Source organism: Canis lupus (assembly GCF_048164855.1).
Source record: "Canis lupus baileyi chromosome 5 unlocalized genomic scaffold, mCanLup2.hap1 SUPER_5_unloc_4, whole genome shotgun sequence".
NCBI classification, from domain to species: domain Eukaryota; kingdom Metazoa; phylum Chordata; class Mammalia; order Carnivora; family Canidae; genus Canis; species Canis lupus.
In genome coordinates this window covers 432,131-441,495 of record NW_027326411.1, presented here as the reverse complement: position 1 = coordinate 441,495, position 9,365 = coordinate 432,131, and the positions used below count along the sequence as shown (strand labels likewise).

At 43.5% G+C, this 9,365-nt stretch overlaps 1 pseudogene; it reads right to left on the bottom strand.

Moving 5' to 3' along the window:
• Nucleotides 1-258: 258 nt before the first annotated feature.
• LOC140629428 (DNA (cytosine-5)-methyltransferase 3A pseudogene) lies at nt 259-7,589 on the bottom strand (annotated as a pseudogene).
• Between the last annotated feature and the right edge of the window lie 1,776 nt (nt 7,590-9,365).

Sequence of the window (9,365 nt, the reverse complement as noted above, 5' to 3'; positions counted from 1 at the left end):
CACATCCAGCTCCCTGCATGGAGCCTGCTTCTCTCTCTGCCTATGTCTCTGCCTCTCACTCTCTCTGTGTCTCTCATGAATAAATACATAAAATCAAGAGGGAAGGAAGGAAAGGAAGGAAAGGGAAGGAAGGGAAGGAAGGGAGGGAGGGGAGAGAGAGAGGAAAACAATTGGGGAAAAAACAACAAAGTCAAAAGCTGGTTCTTTAAGATGATTCATAAAATTGGTAAACCTACAGCCAGGCTAGCCAAGAAAAAATGAGAAAAGAGACAAATTACTAATACCAGAAATGAAAGAAGAGTCGTCGCTATGGATCCCACGGAGATTAAAAATTAAAGGTAACGATAATCCTATGCCCTCAAATTTGAGGATTTACATGACACGCACCAATTCCGTAAAAGACACAAGTAACAAAAACTCCTACACAAAGAGAAATAGGTGATCTCAATAGGCCTATACCTAAAGAGAAATTAAATCAATAATTAGTAACCTTCCTCAACAGCAAGCACTGAGCCCTGACGGCTTCACTGGCAAAAATAAGAAGATGACATTATACCAATTCTCAAACTCTTTCAGAGAAAATAAAAGAGAGGCTGTACTTCCAACTCATTCTATAAGGCCAGCCTTATCCTACTATCAAAACCAGATAAAGACAGCAGAAGAAGGAAAACTATAGTAGTCTATACTTTTCTATAGAGATATAGACTACTATATAGTCTATAGACATATAGACTACTATATCTCTTATGAACAGAGATGAAAAACTCTTCAAAAAAATTTGAAAAATTTCAAATCAAATTCAACAACATATAATATGGATGCTATACCAAAACCAATGTTTTTTTTTTTCCAGGAATGCACAGGCTGTATAATATGCAGAAGTATTAGTGTAAGCCATCACTCCAACAAGATAAAAAATATCTATTTGATCATATCAACAGATGCCAAACAATTATTAAGAAAAATCCAACACGTATTCATGATAAAAGTTACCACCAAACTGGGAATAGAGGGGACTTCCTCAACTTGATAAACATGTATAAAATACCTAGAGCAAACCTACTTAATGGTGAAAAACTAGATTATTTCCCTCTAAGATCAGTAACAAGGCAAGGATATTCCCCTCTTACCACTAGTAAAGATTCAGTACTTAAGAAGAAGTCCTAGCTAATCCTCTAGGAAGGGAAAAGAAAAGAAAAGATTTACATATGGGGAAGGAAAAGGTAAAACTGCCTTTGTTCAGAGACAACATGACTATGTATGTAGAAAATCCTAAAGAAACACGAAAAAAACTCTGGGAACTAGTAAGTGATTATAGCAATGATTCAGGATGCAAACTTCATGTACAAATATCAATTACTTTCCTATATACCTGTGTTCTATGAAAGAGAGAAGAAAAAGGCTGACAAGTCCACCTTGATGAGAAATGGCTTCTTAAGGGGACTTATGGACAGAAGTGTGTCTTGGGAGGCTGAAAAATTAGTAGATCTCCACAACCCCACCTCCAGTGAGACCTGTTTTGGGGCCCAAGAAGCTGGCGGGTAACTGCTGGAAGCCCACCCAGGAGGAAATGCTTGAAAATCATAATCCTATCTCTAGAGCAGATGAAGGACATTCATGGGTGTACTTAAGGGTGTGACCAGACAAAAAGAAAGAATATGAGAGGGACCTGTGCTCCAGAAGGCTTCAGGCCACAGAGAGCCATCAGCATGGTGGGTCTGCCCAAGATAGCATTGTTCACACTGCCAATGAACAATGGGAATTTGAAATTCAAAACAAAATACCATTTACATTAGTGCCCAATCTAACAAAAAGTGTACAGAATCTCAATTCGTATAAAACTCAGCTGATGAGGAGCCCGGGTGGCTCAGCGGTTTAGCGCCGCCTTCAGCCCAGGATCTGATCCTCGAGACCCAGGATCAAGTCCCACGTCGGGCTCCCTGCTTCTCTCTCTGCCTGTGTCTCTGCCACTCTCTCTCTCTCTCTCTCTGTGCTCTCTGTGTCTCTCATGAATAAATAAATATTTTTAAAAACTCAGTTGAAAGAAATCAAAGATGATCTCCATAAGTAAATTCCATGTTTACGGACAAGAATATATAATATGATCAAGATGTCAATTCTTCCCAACTTGGTTTATATATACAACACAACCCCAACCCAAATCCTAGCAAGTTATCACATATATATGACAAACTCATTCTCAATTTTACATGAATAGGCAAAAAAAAAAAAAAAACAGAACAGCTGACACAATATTGAGAAATACAAAGTCAAAGGACTGACACCAACCAATTTCAAGATTTCCTATAAAGCTTCAGTAATAAAGACACAGCAGTATTGGTCAAAGAACAGAAAAACAGGGATCCCTGGGTGGTGCAGCAGTTTAGCGCCTGCCTTTGGCCCAGGGCGCGATCCTGGAGACCCGGGATCAAATCCCACGTCGGGCTCCCGGTGCATGGAGCCTGCTTCTCCCTCTGCCTGTGTCTCTGCCTCTCTCTCTCTGCGTGTGTGTGACTATCATAAATAAATAAAAATTTACAAAAAAAAAAAAAGAACAGAAAAACAGATCTGTAGAACATAACAGAGCTCAGAATAAAACCCACACGAATACAATCAACTGGTCTTTGGCAGAGGAGCAAAGACGATTCAGTGAAGAAAGGCCAGTCTTTTCAAATACTGATGCTAGACAACTGGATATTCACATGCAGAAAATCTTTGAATCTAGGCATAGAACTTATCCCTGTTCACAAAAATGAACTCAAATTAGATCACAGAACTAAATATAAAGACAAATCTGCACAATTCCTGGGTGACTTTGAGCATGGCAAGGAGTTTTTCCATGCAACTCCAAAAGCCCAACGTATGAAAGAGAAATTGCAAGGTTGGACATTATTAAAATTAAGAACTTCTGTTCTGTGAAAGAAACCGTTCAGAGAATGAAGAAACAAGCCACAGACTGGAAAAAAAATATTTGCAGAACACGTATCTAATAAACGACACGTATCCACAAAAGACAACTGTTAAAACTCAATGATAAGGGAAAAACACAACTCCCTTAAAAATAGGCAAAAAATGGAAAAGACACTTCTGTAAATCTAAGACTGTTCTAAAAAGAAGTCTACTATTTCAAAGGTATCTAATGAGAAAACTGTCCAAAGAATCCAAAAAGACGTTTCTGCAAAGATGATACAAAAATAGCCAATAAACACACAAAAAGATAATGAACTTCATCAGTCATCAAGGAAACGTAAACCACAGCAACAAGGAGGTATCATGTCCCACCTTCTTCTAGAAAGGTGAGAACAAAAAAGTCAAACAAAAGCAAGTGTTAGCTAAAACAAGTGTTGGTGGGGCACTTCAGCGGCTCAGTTGGTTACACAGCCGACTCTTGATTTTGACTCAAGTCATGATACCAGGGTCGTGTGAGATTGAGCCCCAAATCAGGGTCTGTGTTCACAAGGAGTCAGCTTGAGATTTCCTCTCTGCCCCTCTCCCTCACCACTGCCCACCTCCCTGCTCGCTCTCTTGCTCTCTCTCTCAAATAAATAAAATCTTTTTTTAAAAAATAGGGTTAAAAAAAAATAATAATAAAAAATAAAAATAAATAAATAAAAAAAATAAAAAATAGGGTTGACAAGCATACAGAAATCAGAAGCCTCACACACTGCTGGTGAGAATACAAAACAGTGGAGCCACCTTGGGAAACTGCTGGTTCTTCTAAGTGTTAAACACAGACTTAGCACTTAACCCAGCAATTCCGCTCCTACATACATGGCCCCCAGAAATGAAAATATGTCCACATAAATACCTGTATGTGAAGGTTCCTTTTTTTTTTTTTCATTTTGTATTTTTTTTTTCTCCAGGTGGGGTTTTTAACGGTCACTTTCCCACACTCTGGATAATTTCTGATCCCACCACAAGGAGCCCTTGAATTGGCTAATGTGAGAAACTGGGAATGAAGACCCCTTTTAACTGCCATCTTGCCGAGGGAGTCTCCTTTTTTTTGGAAAAAAAAATCGAAAGGTTATTGCGTGAGCCTGGATGAATCCCACTCTCAACCCTCCACGGTCCGACCCACCCCATCTCACCTCATACCCGTTTTTGGCAGGGAGAAGCAGGAGTACGTGGTCCCGAATTCTCCTCCTTCACCTTGTTAAACACTAGAGGGAAAGCCCGCCATGAATGGCAACGATTCACCTTCAAGCTGCCTCCCTTCATCCAACGTTAAAACCCTTTGCACATAAGGCAACGTGGAAGCTGATGTTTTTACTCACCTCGCTGTTTTAAAGCACCATTATGAAGTCAGGTTGTACAGTAATTAACAGTACCTTTTATATATATCTCATATCTGTCATTTATATATATATACACACACACACACACAAACTGGAAGAGGTAACAGCAGCTTATAGAAATGGATCTTCTTCAAGGTTTCCTGTGTGGTAAGCACCTGAAATACTGCATAAAAGGGTCTTGTGTGATGTGTCTCCCTGCTGCTCATTGGGCTCTGTTCTGCATGACCAGGAATGGTGCTGGCAAGAGAGCTCAGCGGCTGGAAGGAAAGTCTGCTGCTGAGCGTCACTATTTTCCACCCCCTGCTTGTGCTCCTATCTGATCAGGCTAGAGAAGACAACAAAACATACATAGTTAGAAAAAACTCCAATATATAGATTTCTGTAGAATTTCCTTTTTTTTCCCTCCTGTCCTTCCTCTGCAAGGTATTGTTGCTATGTCCTGTTACTGGTTTTTGCTGCAATAAACCCTCTTTGTTTCAATCACAGCAAGAAACAAAAATCCAAACAGAAACCCCTCTGAAAAGAGTAGAAAACAAAAGGTTTTACCTACAAAAAGGGGAGGGGGAGACAGGAGGGACCTTGGTTTTGTTTTTAAAAAGGACTGAAGATTAACATTGAAAAATCAGGAGATGATGTGCAACCCTTTGTGCAAGGCAAAGCCCTCTGGTACTTCCGCCTCTGGTTTTGTTTTAAATTTCCTTTTTCTCTTCTGCGTGCGGATACTTCTCTCCATCTTCATGTTGTCAGTGTTTTGCTGTGTTTTGTGTTTTCTTGTTTAACTTTGTGTCACTACCTCAGTCTGCCCTCATGTCCCTTACACACAAACAAAACATTCCTTCAGCAGAGCGAAGAGGTGGCGGATGACCGGCACGCTCCACGACCGGCCCAGCAGTCTCTGCGTCGCCAAGTGGCTCATGTTGGAGACATCAGTATAGTGGACAGGGAAGCCAAACACCCTTTCCATTTTAGTGCACCGTAAGATGTCCTCTTTCTCATTCATGAAGACGGGGACATGCTGGTCTTTGCCCTGCTTTATGGAGTTCGACCTAGTAGTAATGGTCCTCACTTTGCTGAACTTGGCTATCCAGCCGTGCTCCAGACACTCCTGCAGCTCCAGCTTATCATTCACAGTGGATGCCAATGGCCTCCTGTTCATACCAGGAAGGTTCCCCCAGAAGTAGTGGGCCCTGTGTGCAGCTGACACTTCTTTGGCATTAATCATCATAGGGTTGGACTCGAGAATTCGCGAGATGTCCCTCTTGTCACTAATGCCCATGGCCACCACATTCTCAAAGAGCCGGAAGAAGGGGCGGTCATCTCCCTCCTTGGGCCGCGCATCATGCAGCAGGTGGTAGAACTCAAAGAAGAGCCGGCCAGTGCCCTCGTAGAGTCCTTTATGGGCAGGATTGATGATGGAGAGACCATTGCAAGGACTGCCCCCAATCACCAGATCCAATGGGCCCCACTCCTGGATATGCTTCTGCGTGACGCTGCAGACGTCCCCAACATACATGATCTTCCCCACCGTGATGGAGTCCTTGCACACCTCGGAGGCGATGTAGCAGTCCACCTGAATCCCCAAATCCTTCAGCACCAGAAGCCCTGTAGCAATTCCATCAAATAGAGACAGCACCCGGATGGGCTTCCTCTTCTCAGCTGGGACAGGCAGGTAAACCTTCATAGGGTCAAATTCCTGGTCGTGGCTGTTGGTGAAGAACATCTGGAGCCATGAGGGCCAGTCGTCCCGCTGCCGCAGTAGCCCGTAAGTGCCCTTGTGCCCACACATGTAGCAGTTCCGGGGGTCCTCCTTGATGGCTGCCAGGTGGCCCCCAGCCCCAATAAGAGATCCACACCCTCCACACAAAAACACCTGCAGCAGTTATTGTTCCCACACATGAGCACCTTGCCCCCCACCCCCCACAGCAAATGGTGTGGTAGGACTGGTAGCTGTCATCATCATGGTGATACGTATGCACACTCCAGGAAGCAGTTCTTACAGTTTTGGCACATTTCTCCAACAAAGAGAGGGTGTTCCAGGGTAACGTTGAGGCTCCCACAAGAGATGCAAATGTCCTCGATGTTCTGGCACTTCTGCCGCACTTTGTACACCAGCTGCTCTCTTGTGCGTTCATCAATGATCTTAGGCTTCTCAGTCGTACTCTTTCGGGGCTTTTTGGCTGGGGGGGGTGGTGCATAGGCAGCTGCCTCAGGTTCGACCCACATGTCTGTGTAAACTTCTTTGTAGGGGTTCTTCTCTTCTTTGGGTGGCTTCAGGCCCTTGGGGCCAGAAGGCTGGAACCCTCCGAGAGACCACTCGATCATCTGTTCTGCACCTCCACGGACTTGGCAGTGTCGCTCTCATCGCTGTCGTGGCACGCTGGGAACAACTTCCCCGCATGGCTACAGGCCACCTGCAGGACTTCATAGATGGCTTTGCGGTACATGGGCTGCTTGTTGTATGTGGCCTGGTGGAAAGCACTGCAGAAGGAGCTCAGCGGCATCAACTTCTCAACACACACCATCAAGAACTTGCCATCTCCAAACCACATGACCCAGCGGGTGCCTTCAGCTCCTCAGCTCCGGCCTGTCATCCACCAAGACACAATGCGGCCTGGCCACCAGGAGAAGCCCCGACGTTTCCCCCACACCAGCTCCCCAGTGCCAAAGCCCCGGCCGTCCTCGTAGGCCAGCTCATCATTGGCTGCTTTGGTGGTGTTCTTGTCCCCAGCATCTGCCCCCACGGGCTCAGGTGTGGTGGCCACAGTGGGGGATGCAGGGTTGGTGGGCTGCTGCATTGCAGGAGGACTGGCCTCCTCCACCTTCTGAGACTAGCCAGACCCCTGGTTTTCTTCCACAGCATTCATTACTGCGATCACCTTGGCTTTTCTTCTCAGCCCATAAGGCCACGTGCAGCCCCTCTATGTAAAGATTCTTAGCAGCATTATTCATCATAGGCAATAGGTAGAAATGACCCAAATGTCCAAAGCTGGATAAAGAGGTTAACAAAGCTGGTATATCCATAAATACTACTGGGCCATAGAAAGGTATGAAGTATTGCTACATATTATCATGTGGATTAAGCTAAGTGACAGGAGCCGATGGCAAACAAATCTACCCACCATATGATTCCATTTACATGAATTGTCCAAAACAGGTAAATAGAAACAGAAAGTAGATTAGTGGTTGCATAGGGCTGGAGTGAGGAAGGGTCAGAGGATGAAGGATTAGCGGTAGACAGCTACATGAGACAGGGGTTTGTTGGGAGGAGATGAAATTATTCTAGAATCGTGGAGGTGGCTGCATCACTTTGTGCGTACACTTCACATCCTTGCACATATACTTGAGATGGGTAAACTGTCTGATATATGTCTCAATAAAGTGGTTACAAAGAGTTACTATCTAAATGTTGATGACACCCCAATCAGAGTTGCGAGATTTCACAAAAGGAAATATAAAAAGACAGCACAGTTCATACGTCCACTAAAAAAATAAATAAATAAATTACTGTTTCTCTTAAGTTCAAATTAAACTGGATGCCTTGTATTTTATCTGGCAACCCGACTCCCAAGTCTATTACCTACAACCTAGAACTTACTAATTATCCTCAAGATCCACGTATCCAACTACACAGTAGGAAGTTCTACTTGGTTAACTGCCAAATAGCAAATGAACATAAAACTAAAATCACCTTTCTTATGAGAAGATATTCAATTATGTCAGAAGTGGTAGGTCAGGGCTTGTGCAGGTCTCTGGAGCCCTCTCTCAACCCCCGATGGCCTGGCATCAACAATCTGGTGGTTGGATTAGTGGATGTGGTGTCTAGGAGCTGAGGTTTAACCAACACGGGGGAGGAGTTTCAATATGTTGAGAAACATCACCCTGATGGTGAGGGCAGGCTGAGCATCCAACTCCCTTTCTCAAAACAAAAATCACTTTCCTTCCCTCACCCATGGGTTCATTGCCATTGTCTTGACCTGGAAATCTCCAGGCCCATCCCATCTCTGTAGCAACTAAATTTTACTTCTGAAAAAAAAAAAACCAGTCTGATATCATCATTCTGCTGCTTTAACCCTTTCAATATACTGGCTCCTACCATGGTCAAATAAAGTCAAAGCCAATTAAGAAGAGGTCTCTACCTGGGCCCCTGGGTGGCTCAGTTGGTTACACCCCGACTCCTGGTTTGGGCTCAGGTCCTGATCTCAGGGTCGGGACCCCGGATCCTTCACAGGGCTCCACACTCTGTGGGGAGTCTGCTAAAATTTCTCTCTCCATCTCCCTCTGCACATTCTAGCACTTGTGCGCATTCTCGCATACGTGCACATGTGGCTCGCTTTCTCTCTCTTGCTTGTTGACATACTTGAAAGTGAACAGAATGGGTCAAAAGACACACGTGAAGTTTGCGTGTGATAGAGGCTGGGAGTGGGGGGCAGCTAGTAAGAAACATAGAATGGACTAGAGGGGCACAGTAAACATTAAAAGCACATTTTACAGCAATTACAGGAAGATCCTTGTAATAGTACACATGCTACTGTGCCACTTAAATGCTAGCAACATCAATTTGTTTACTCATTGCTTTTCTAAAACCAGGATATCAGTGACTATGCTTCCTCGCCACTTACTAGTCACATTTACTTTGAAAAACCACCAAGCTTAAAACTCAAGAGCTAGTGTAACTAAGACTTTGAAAAAAAATTAGTGTCCTTTTCTTAGTAGAAATAACAACCACCTATCACTACTTTTTGGTCTTTCACGTGCTATAATTTAATACTAAATGCCTGCTTGTATTTGCCTAACCTATGTAACTATCAAAGAAAGAAGATCTTCACTATTGTATTTGAAACTCACAAACCACCTTGTTAACATTATAACATTATAATTTCCATTTTATAGGAAGGAAACAGTGGCCACATTACAACTAAATAGAGACACACATGCATGCATTGTTTTGGGCATGTCTGTTTAATGGTTAAGGGGTGCTGATGAACACAACGATACACAAAGGTACCGTGGCAATTCCATAAAAACTAAATCAAGCACTCTAGTCTTTACATGTATTGTTAGGAAAAATGC